A 10,453-nucleotide genomic window follows, 5' to 3' on the forward strand; every position below is an offset into this window, starting at 1 on the left:
AGTGTTAAAAAATTCCTTTAATATAACCTGGTGAATTAGTTTTTAATCCCAGATGACCCATTATCGAACTCGTCCAAGATTTTATTGAAGGTAACATTCTGACCAAGTTTCATTAAGAGTGTGCCCAAATTGTGACCTCTAGAGTGTTAACAGTCAAATTGTTGACGACGGACGACGAACGACGAACGACGGACGACGAACGACGGACGACGACGGACACAGGGCGATCACAATATCTCACCTTGAACACTTTGTGCTTAGGTGAGCTAAAAACTAGGTATGTTTATCAAGGATTGTTAGGTACCGCCTTGGAACGGTCTAGGCTAGGAACGATCAAGCCACTCAAATGCTAATCATTATTAGAAAAGCAATGATGGACCAACTGGCAATATATGTTGTAAACACAATGGTTTATAATTATTTACACATCGAAAATATCTATATTAATTATAATCTTATAATTCATGGCATTTAAGAATGCGTTTTTCTATGTCTAGATTTCGATTTTTTTGACTCTGACTCATGAGTTGGTATGTTAATATAAAAACAACAACACTCAAACTCGTTATTTCTTTTTATATTTTTAAAAGACTGGTAGTTTATACGACGTGTGATAATAAATAAAAATAAAACAGTTCTGTTTAAGATGTGCTCAAATCGTGTCCTCGCGTGTTGCACTCGCGTGTTGCAAGCTCAACCTACACCCCCTCCCCCCCCCCCGCTATTTTTCATAAAATGAATAACCAATTAAAATAAAAAGTCTCTAAACTTCCGTAATCACTAGTTTGAGTCAGCATGGTCAAAAACAGACGCCTTTACAGAAAGAAGGCAAAGGAGGTATATATTTTTGACCAATAAGTTTCACAGTGTTGCGAAATTGAAAGGTTTAACATATAAAACAAGTAGCAGGCGTGTCAAAAGCTAAGAAAATAAGAATATGTATACGTGCAGTACTTAAAATAGATAAAATACAATCGTTTCATGGTTCAATAGACAATTGTATAAAATATAACTATGATATGAAAGTCTATATGTCACTTAGGGTGCAATTTCCTGCATGCTAAAGGTTGTTTCCTCTTCCGAAAAAGTGTTCATTTATTTCCCCAAAATCGTGCTATTTTCCCTTTGAAATAAATAGAGAATCTGTGAACGAATAAAAAGGTAATGTATTTCTTGAAAATACGTATAGACATTTATATTAATTTCGTTTCTCAGAGGGTTTATTTCTCCTTCACGTTGCGCATCCTCTCCACGAGTCGCACCGCTCTCTTTCCGACCTGTGTGTACCACCGACTGTCCTTCATTTCATCTGCGGCCTTCTGCCAGTTCTTGTTATCCAAAGCCGTCTTGAGATTCGTGAACTTCTTCAGGTTTCCTCCCAGGTTGAAGGCCATGTTGATCATAATCTCATTCACTTCGCCTGGCCAGGTCTGATACCCCGGATTGTATATCCTCTGGGTTATGTCTACAGCATCCTGTAAAAAATCCAACTGGTTCTTACCAAAAATAGAAGCGTTCTTCTCGTGTGAACCCATATATCTATCTAAATGAATGATACAAACACATCAAGAGAAACGAATTTGTTATTTGCTCAAAGTAAAAGACGAGCTCATATTTATTAACGTCTTAAGAATTAGTTTGAGACTCAGACTTAGGAAAGAAGTGAATTCTAGACGTACCTAAATACCGCCATTGAGTCTGAGTTACAGATAAAAGACTCAAAATTTATTTTATTGAAAAATTGCACATTTCATGACTTGGGGACACTTTAAAATTATCTACTTTAGTAAGTTTTAAACTGTACTGTATTGTATTTAATTGCATTGTATTGTATTGTATTTTATTGTATTGCATTTTGATTGCATTGCATAGCATCGTACTCTACTGTACTGTACTGTACTGTACTGCACTGTTCTACATTGTACTGTACTGTATTGTTTAATATTGTAATGAATTTGTATTGTATAAGGTTGTATTCATGTATGTTAAATCCACTTATGCATCATTGAGATCTTCGTTTACATACCGCAACGTCAGTTTTGAATACCGCGTCCACCCGTTCCTCACTCACAGGGGTACCGACTGGTTTTCCATACTCCGGATCATTTTTGGTTATCAGATGACCAATACCAAACGTTAACTTATCCAAAGAGTCCTTGTAGACTGTGTATTTAACTCCTTCGTCTATCTTGAGTTGTTCCTTAAGACTTTGTATCTGTGAGCTGCTTAGCCACGAAGTTGCCTCGTCAGTACTTGCCTTAAAATAAAAAAATCATTTTTTAGATTACAGACTTTAAAAAATTCACCCGTCTTTACTTTATACAAATAGGTCAATATTTGGTCAAATGTCATCATGGCTGAATGATGATTGGCCCCGATAATCACGCAATTGCTAAAATAATGGGTTATAAACTTACAAAAGATTAGCATCAGGAAACAGTTATGTTATGTATTTTTAGAATTTTAGACTTTACCATACATACCATTCTGATACGCTTTACCGATCGCTATTTTGCGCGTAGGAATACATGGTTACAAAGTTTTCATTCTACAACAATTTACTCATTTAGACACAAATTATCCATTTACTTACTGACTCTTAAACCCTTCAGCTTCTTTTATTGCACGTAATTTTACATAACTACTATAAGTGTAAGGCATTTCCGAACAACAACAACATTGGTGTTTATTATTTAACTTACAGCACGTAAACCTAAGTATTCACTTCCGAATTTGAATTTGAATTTGAATCTGCTCTTTATCTTGGTAGCAAATAAAACGTTTTCATTAAGTATGGGTGTTCCTTTTGCTACAAGTATTATTACACAAAATATTGTAAAAATACTTGACGCGGAAATTATACCTAGTAGCTTAAACACCGCTAGCAAAATAACCTTTATAGCTGCACTCACAGATTGACCGATTTGACGACTTTTTATTTTTTTGTCACAGAATCAACTGATTTGGGAATCAATGCTTTCAATTCAGTCATATAAGATTACTCACAATAAAACAGATCAAAATTGTTTTTTAAAACTGCCGATTTGATTTTGATTTTTCTTAAAGCGTTAGTAACGCTTTTTGCCATAAAACACTTTTTAAGGGTAAATATTTAAACTAGGATCGTATCTTTAATCAGCAGTCTTATATCACTGGATTCCAGACATTAACGCAAAATTGGGTTTATTCCAAGACAAAAAAAATAAAAAAGTTGTCACAACGGTCAGAGTTTAATCCATGAGAGTGCAGCTTAAAAGCTTTATATTGAAGATTTCTTTCTGACATAAAGCTTAACAATCATTTACTACTACTACTTCTACTTCTACTACTACTACTACTACTACTACTACTACTACTACTACTACTACTACTACTACTACTACTACTATTGCTACTACAACTACTACTAATAATAATAAAATTTAGCCTACTTAGCCTAGCTGTTACTGGACAATATGTACCGCTTACCACACCATTTTGGGCCGTATTAAACCATGCAAAGCTTCCTTTCTAATGATGTTGTGATTAATGTGTATATTATTTGTCTATCATTCAATGTACTAGTATTATTGACACGGTAGTAAATCATTAATTATTCTAAAACTCGACGTATCTGGCAATTTTTTTTTTTTTTAATAGAGTAAATATTGTATACAAACCAAAGACCAGTATACATATATCATCATCGTTAACCTATGTACGAAAACAACTATTGTTGGTACGTATTACATAGTCGTTATCAACATTATTATCTACGTACAATTTTGCAATAATATACTTGGAAAAATATTCATATAACTACAAATAAATATACCATTTCGCACCGGCCCTTTCCTATGCGGATGTTATCCAAAGCAATGTCGCCGCGGTAACTTCCTCCAAACGTTGCGATGAATTCAAACTGCAATAGACCAAATCGGAAAACATAATAATTTAATAAACCAAAGTTGAAGTAAACAAGAGTGCGGTGTTAAGTGTTCAAACACTGTAACCGTTTTGCCTGCCCGCGTAAGCAGAATAAAACAAGGAAGAAAAAAACGTTACGATACACATCAAGCAGACACAATCAGTATGTATTACTCACTTAAGAAAAAGAAGTTTATGTTTAATATGAACAATGACATACTATTAAAGATAACAATACTAAATTACACCTCTGACCTACTAGCAACGCATGTTAAAAGAATAAAATGGAATGAAACTTAACTACATTTTATTTAATACTGGAATGGAATTTATAGCCAGTGTAAGAGTGGTCGAAAGGTATATTTGTCCGCCTCTCACAAAAGGGAACGTGGGTTCTATCCAGAAAAGGGTGAAAGTGTTCTAGTGGTAATGGTGTCCATCTCTTTGTGAGAAGTTGTGGGTTCTATCCCAAACATGGTAAGGTTGGTCTAGTGATATAGGTTTCGACCTCTCACGTAATAGTATGTTGTGGGTTCTATCCCAAACAGGGTAAGGTTGGTCTAGTGATTTAGGTTTCGACCTCTCACTAAATAGTATGTTGTGGGTTCTATCCGTTATAAGTTAAGAGTGGCCAAGTGATAAAGGTGTCAACCTCATACTAAATATGTTGTTGGTTGCATCCCTAACAGAGTGAGAGTGGTCTAGTAGTAAAGGGGTACACCTCTCACAAAAGAGGTTGTGGGTTCTATCCCTAACAGAGTGAGAGTGGTCTAGTAGTAAAGGGGTACACCTCTCACAAAAGAGGTTGTGGGTTCTATCCCTATCAGAATGAGAGTGGCCTAGTGGTAAATGTGTCCACCTCTCCCAAAAGAGGTTGTGGGTTCTATCCCTATCAGGATGAGAGTGGTCTAGTGGTATAGATGTTCGCCTCTCCCAAAAGAGGTTGTGGGTTCTATTCCCAACAGGGTGAGAGTGGCCTAGTGGTAAATGTGTCCACCTCTCCCAAAAGAGGTTGTGGGTTCTATCCCTATCAGAATGAGAGTGGTCTAGTGGTATAGATGTTCGCCTCTCCCAAAAGAGGTTGTGGGTTCTATCCCTATCAGAATGAGAGTGGCCTAGTGGTAAATGTGTCCACCTCTCCCAAAAGAGGTTGTTGGTTCTATCCCTAACAGGGTGAGAGTGGTCTAGTGGTATAGATGTTCGCCTCTCCCAAAAGAGGTTGTGGGTTCTATCCCTATCAGAATGAGAGTGGTCTAGTGGTATAGATGTTCGCCTCTCCCAAAAGAGGTTGTGGGTTCTATCCCTAACAGGGTGAGAGTGGTCTAGTGGTATAGGTGTCCATCGCTCACAAAAGAGGTTGTGGGTTCTATCCCAAACAGGGTGAGTGTGGTCTAGTGGTAAATGTGTCCACCTCTCCCAAAGAGGTTGTGGGTTCTATCCCTATCAGGATGAGAGTGGTCTAGTGGTAAAGGTGTCCACCTCTCCAAAAGAGGTTGTGGGTTCTATTCCTAACAGGGTGAGAGTGGTCTAGTGATAAAGGTGTCAACCTCATACTAAATATGTGGTGGGTTATATCCCTAACAGAGTGAGAGTGGTCTAGTGATAAGAGTGTCAACCTCATACTAAATATGTTGTGGGTTCTATTACAAACAGGGTGAAAGTGGTCTAGTGGTAAAGGTGTCAACCTCTCACAAAAGAGGTTGTGGGTTCTATTCCCAACAGGGTGAAAGTGGTCTAGTGATAAAAGTGTCAACCGCATACTAAATATGTTGTGGGTTCTATTACAAACAGGGTGAAAGTGATCTAGTGATAAAGGTGTCCACCTCTCACAAAAGAGGTTGTGGGTTCTATTCCAAACAGGGTGAGAGTGGTCTAATGATAATGGTGTCCATCACTTAGAAAGAGGTTGTGGGTTCTATCCCTAATATGGTGATGTGTTCTAGTGATATGGGTGTCCACCTTTTACTAAAGAGGTTGTGGATTCTATCCGAAATACGGTGTGAGTGGTTTTATGGTGTATGTGTCCGCCACTAACTTAAGTGGTTGTGGATTCTATTACAAATAGGGTGAGTGTGGTCTAGTGGTATATGTATCTGCCTCTGACAAGAGGTTGGGTTTTTTATCCCGCCCACAGGGTAAGTGTAAACTTATGGCATACATGTCTGCGTCTCACTTAAGATGTTCGGGGTTCTATCCCCAGCAGGGTAAGAGTGGTCTAGTGTTATAGGTGTCCGCCTGTCACCTAGGAGGTTGAGGGTTCTATCCCACATAGGGTGAGAGTTGTCTAGTGATATAGGTGTCGACCTCTCACTAAATAGGTTGTAGGTTCTATTTCCAACAGGTTGAGAGTGGTCTAAATAGGTTTGATTACCACCTGCGAAACCTTCTCTAAAAATGGACACAAGTACTATTTTCTACTTATGAAACAAACTAAACTTATTTGAGTTGGTACGACAAACGTCATGAACAACATAAACAGGAGTTACACATTCTATGTTTGTAAGTTAACTTAGGTTTATCAAGGTCTGCCAGCTGCACTATGGCTTGGCCCCGCCGTGACGTCATCGCGGCTTAAATTGCGTTTAAAAGCCATAAGTGACATGAGAAAGAAGTGACAGCAATTCGCAATCAAATCCAGACATTGTAAGACTTAAAGAAACAGAGTGAGATACAATAAATCCGGGTGCGATGGCTAGGTCTTTGCGTAGACACCTCTTGGTTCTTTGACGTCTCGGTGTTGAACTAGTACTGAGTACCATTTTCCCAGTACTACCCTTTAAAAGCCAAGTGATAGGCAATGGAGATACTGATGTCATATTTTAACGTCTTTCGGTTTGAGGCGTCGGTGTTCGAACCCCTGACCTTCCGCACCCGAAGCGAACGCTCTACAAATATATGTCGGGGCGGTCGTTACAAGATCTAACAAATTGGCAACCCTTACATGCATTTTTCCTTCGAAGATGCTGATTGCAGTTTTGACTGTTACACGTTTCCGTATCCATCGGTTGCCATGGTCACCAGATATGTGCCAGACTGTTTCCCGGTACCGTTGGAACCAGATATCGTCCAGAACTAATTTTAAACTAAGCGTTCCGACATCGTCCCCGTACATGTGATATTGGAAATCAACACAGTAGAAGCTGTGATCAGAGGAGTCGTACGTGTATTGGTCGGAATACATTTTGACTGATTTGTAAGCAGTATTATCAGTGGCGTCGGCAAGGAGGTAGTAACCTGAAATATTTTCAGTATAAGAATCGGCTTCTACCCCTCAGGAAGATTGTTAAGATTGAGGTTGTAGTATATATTTAGCTTCGAATTTTGTTTCCATACGGCCAAACAAAATTTGTTTTGTTAGGATTACATCGTGTCAAGAAACAGGTAGGGTATGTAGGCTTTTTTATTAGGCTTTATATAAGAACGTATGTCATCATCGGAAAATGGCGTTAAAGAAATATTTATCATTGAATATTGTTTTCATTATCATGTCGTCATTGTATCTGTGTTTTATAATGTTTACAAGATTGCACCGGTTTTAAATCATACGAAAGTACAAATACTACAAAAGAAATTGTAAGTGTGTGATATACCTGTCAAAGATCCTGTGCTGTCTGAACTGGGACCAGTAATCCCCGCTCTATCTGCTTGGCCACGTTGTTTGGACCAAAACAAGGGACCATCCTGGTGCCAACCGCAAAACTTTCCACTTGCATCACACAGGTCTAGTTGTCCTTCTTGGTCAGGTGGTCCTTGCGATCTCTCACAAATGTCCTTGTCGACCGTCTTGCCGCTGTTTGGATAGTTTGTCCATGTTTGAATTTCCTTGTACAATGCATCACCTGGGCATTTTGTATCCGATCCTTTCGCATCGCGATGGCCCAGAAGTTAGGTTTGATCTTTCCTCGGTGGACACCGCATTCGATCAGGTTATCAACAGCTGTAACCAGTTGAATTGCAAGTTACTTAAAGTAAAGTTTCTAGGACATGTTAGTTTAAACTTATGTATTTTACAACGATTGAGAAACAAGTAAGTACAGCGTTATATTAATCCCTCTCGTTGCCACGATTTTACGCGAGCGTGTGGAGGAAACCGGAGTACCCGGAGGAATCCTACTTGTCCGGCTTAATGACCAAATAACAAACTCACATGCGCCAAGGCCGGGAATCGAACCAGGGTCGCCAAAGTGACAAGTGGGTGCGTTAACCATTGCGCAAACCGGACAACCAATTCTAGGACATGTTCATTTTCAACTCTTATAGAGAGAGTGAAGCTTTAAAAAATCAGTGGGAAAGTATTTGACTGATTTACACATCGATATCTATATTAAGATCAGGGGGCATCTTTCGGTTTTATGTGCATGGCTACAAGAACTTTTTTTTGGTATTATAGGGTGAAGTATTTTATAAAAAAAAATAACCACATATGTTTGTTTCAAAGGCTACATTTCAAGGCTTTGTTATGTTTGGATGGTTATTTTCGCTCTGTCAGCTTCAAAATAGCCTTTCAATATTCTGTTTCTAACATTGCACTCTATGCACACGTAAATTAGTTGTCTTTAACATTACCTTTAATTGCGTTGGCATTTGGTAGCAGACTTGTGAAATTTCCAATGAAAGACGCCGCAAATGAAACTCTGTTATACCCATAGGTATGCGCTCCAACGGAGTTCCATCCCCTGCCCTCATATACATTACCGTCTCCACCAATCAGAAAGCTGTATCCGATATCTGCCCATTCTGAAAGTGAACTTGGCATAAATATGGAAAGTGTTGTTTATTGGACAGGGTTGTTTAGAAACAAGTATGTTTCAAATCTGAAAAAATAGTTTCAAAAGGGGTACGAAAGCGAGCAAATATGATAAATATCTAACATTTAAGCTTTTCGGGTAGAAATTATATAATAATTTTGGATTGATTAGAATACTTAGATTATAAACGTACATAAATTAAGATCGCTTTCAGAAATCAAGAAGTCGAAAAAACACTTTCTAAAATGAATGAACCTTATTTTTATGTAGAGTAATATACAGAGGATATTTGTTGATTTGCATGTATGATTTTATTTAATTCACGATTGTCAAAGAAAAACGTATTAGCCACGAGTGAAAATATAGTGTTTTTTATGACCAAGAGTTTCTGTTCCTTTTATGGTTATTTTTCTTAAATTCAATTTATTTTTATAAATATCCTTTTTTTGGAATACCCTTTTGCAACCCAGCAGTATATGATAAAACACCATATTTCACCAAAAAGCAAGAAAGAAACATATTATTGATACTTTTGATATCCATGTGGTATTTTTGGATACTCCTAACTCGAGCAGAGCAGACATCCTGAGTTTCACAACCATTGGTGTCTGTATGGTGAATAAAAAACGTCGACACTGGCACTGATATATTCTCTGTGGATTTCGGGTCTCTTGCTCCCCATTCTGCTCTGGTTATGATGTTCAAGGCATCACAGCAGTCGGCCGACACCCCTGAATATAATACAAACTAAATGTACCGGTAAACCAACAATAAATCAATCAGTAGTCGGCTGACACACCTGTATTTAATACGGACAATTTTACCAATTAACCAACAATACTCAATCGGCAGTCGAAAGTCGCACCTCCATTTAATACACAACATTATACCGGTAAAACAACAATGAATCAATCAGCAGTTGGTTGTTACACCTGTGTTTAATACAAATCATTATACCGGTAAACCAACAATGAATCAATGTGCAGTCTTCCAACACACACCTAAATATTTTACCGGTAAACCAACAAAGAATCAATGTGCAGTGTTTTCACACACGCATCTAAATATTTCACCGGTCCGGTAAACGATCAATGAATCAATCAGCAGTCGACTGTCACATCAACGGAATATTTTACTGGTAAACCATCAATATATCATTTAGCAGCCAGCTGGCACACCTGTATCTAATACAAAATATCTTACAGGTAAACCTTCAATCAATCGAAAATTACGATTTAATTTGAAATAGGTATACATTTTTATTTTTTTATTTTTTGGGTGTTTCATTTACTCTGTTGTTTTTCTTCTTAATATGATACATTACTTACCTTGAACAGAAGAATGTGCGAAAAAGACAGCTAAAAGTATATTCCTAAATATCACCATAATGTTCAACTTTCCCGTCAAAACATATTGTAAATATTGTATTCGTGTCTATAAGTTAATCTCTTTTTAATCCTATAAACGAACGATATTGAAAGCTGTGATGAATGGCGAAATGGAGTTTTACTTTCTTTTTCATAAGGAAGTAAACGTTTAAATCGAATGTAAATCATCAGAATGGTTAGTTAGGTATTGAATAGCTTTAAGATTTGCTGAGTTGTTTGTAGGTCATGAGTCCTATATTTTACATGTGTATTTTACTTCTGTAACTTTTACTTTAACTTTTAACTTCCTTGACTTTCACTACTGCGCGTTAAGTTTTAAAGCTGCATTTTAAACTTAATCGTTAACAATATTGCTGAATTTAAATAATGAAATACGTTTGCAAACAAATATCTACGCGGCGCGGCGTATTT

At 37.5% G+C, this 10,453-nt stretch overlaps 1 pseudogene; it reads right to left on the reverse strand.

Moving 5' to 3' along the window:
- Positions 1–561: 561 nt before the first annotated feature.
- On the reverse strand, positions 562–10,126 carry LOC128232800 (uncharacterized; annotated as a pseudogene).
- Between the last annotated feature and the right edge of the window lie 327 nt (positions 10,127–10,453).

The sequence above is a fragment of the Mya arenaria genome, chromosome 4, assembly GCF_026914265.1.
Source record: "Mya arenaria isolate MELC-2E11 chromosome 4, ASM2691426v1".
NCBI lineage: Eukaryota > Metazoa > Mollusca > Bivalvia > Myida > Myidae > Mya > Mya arenaria.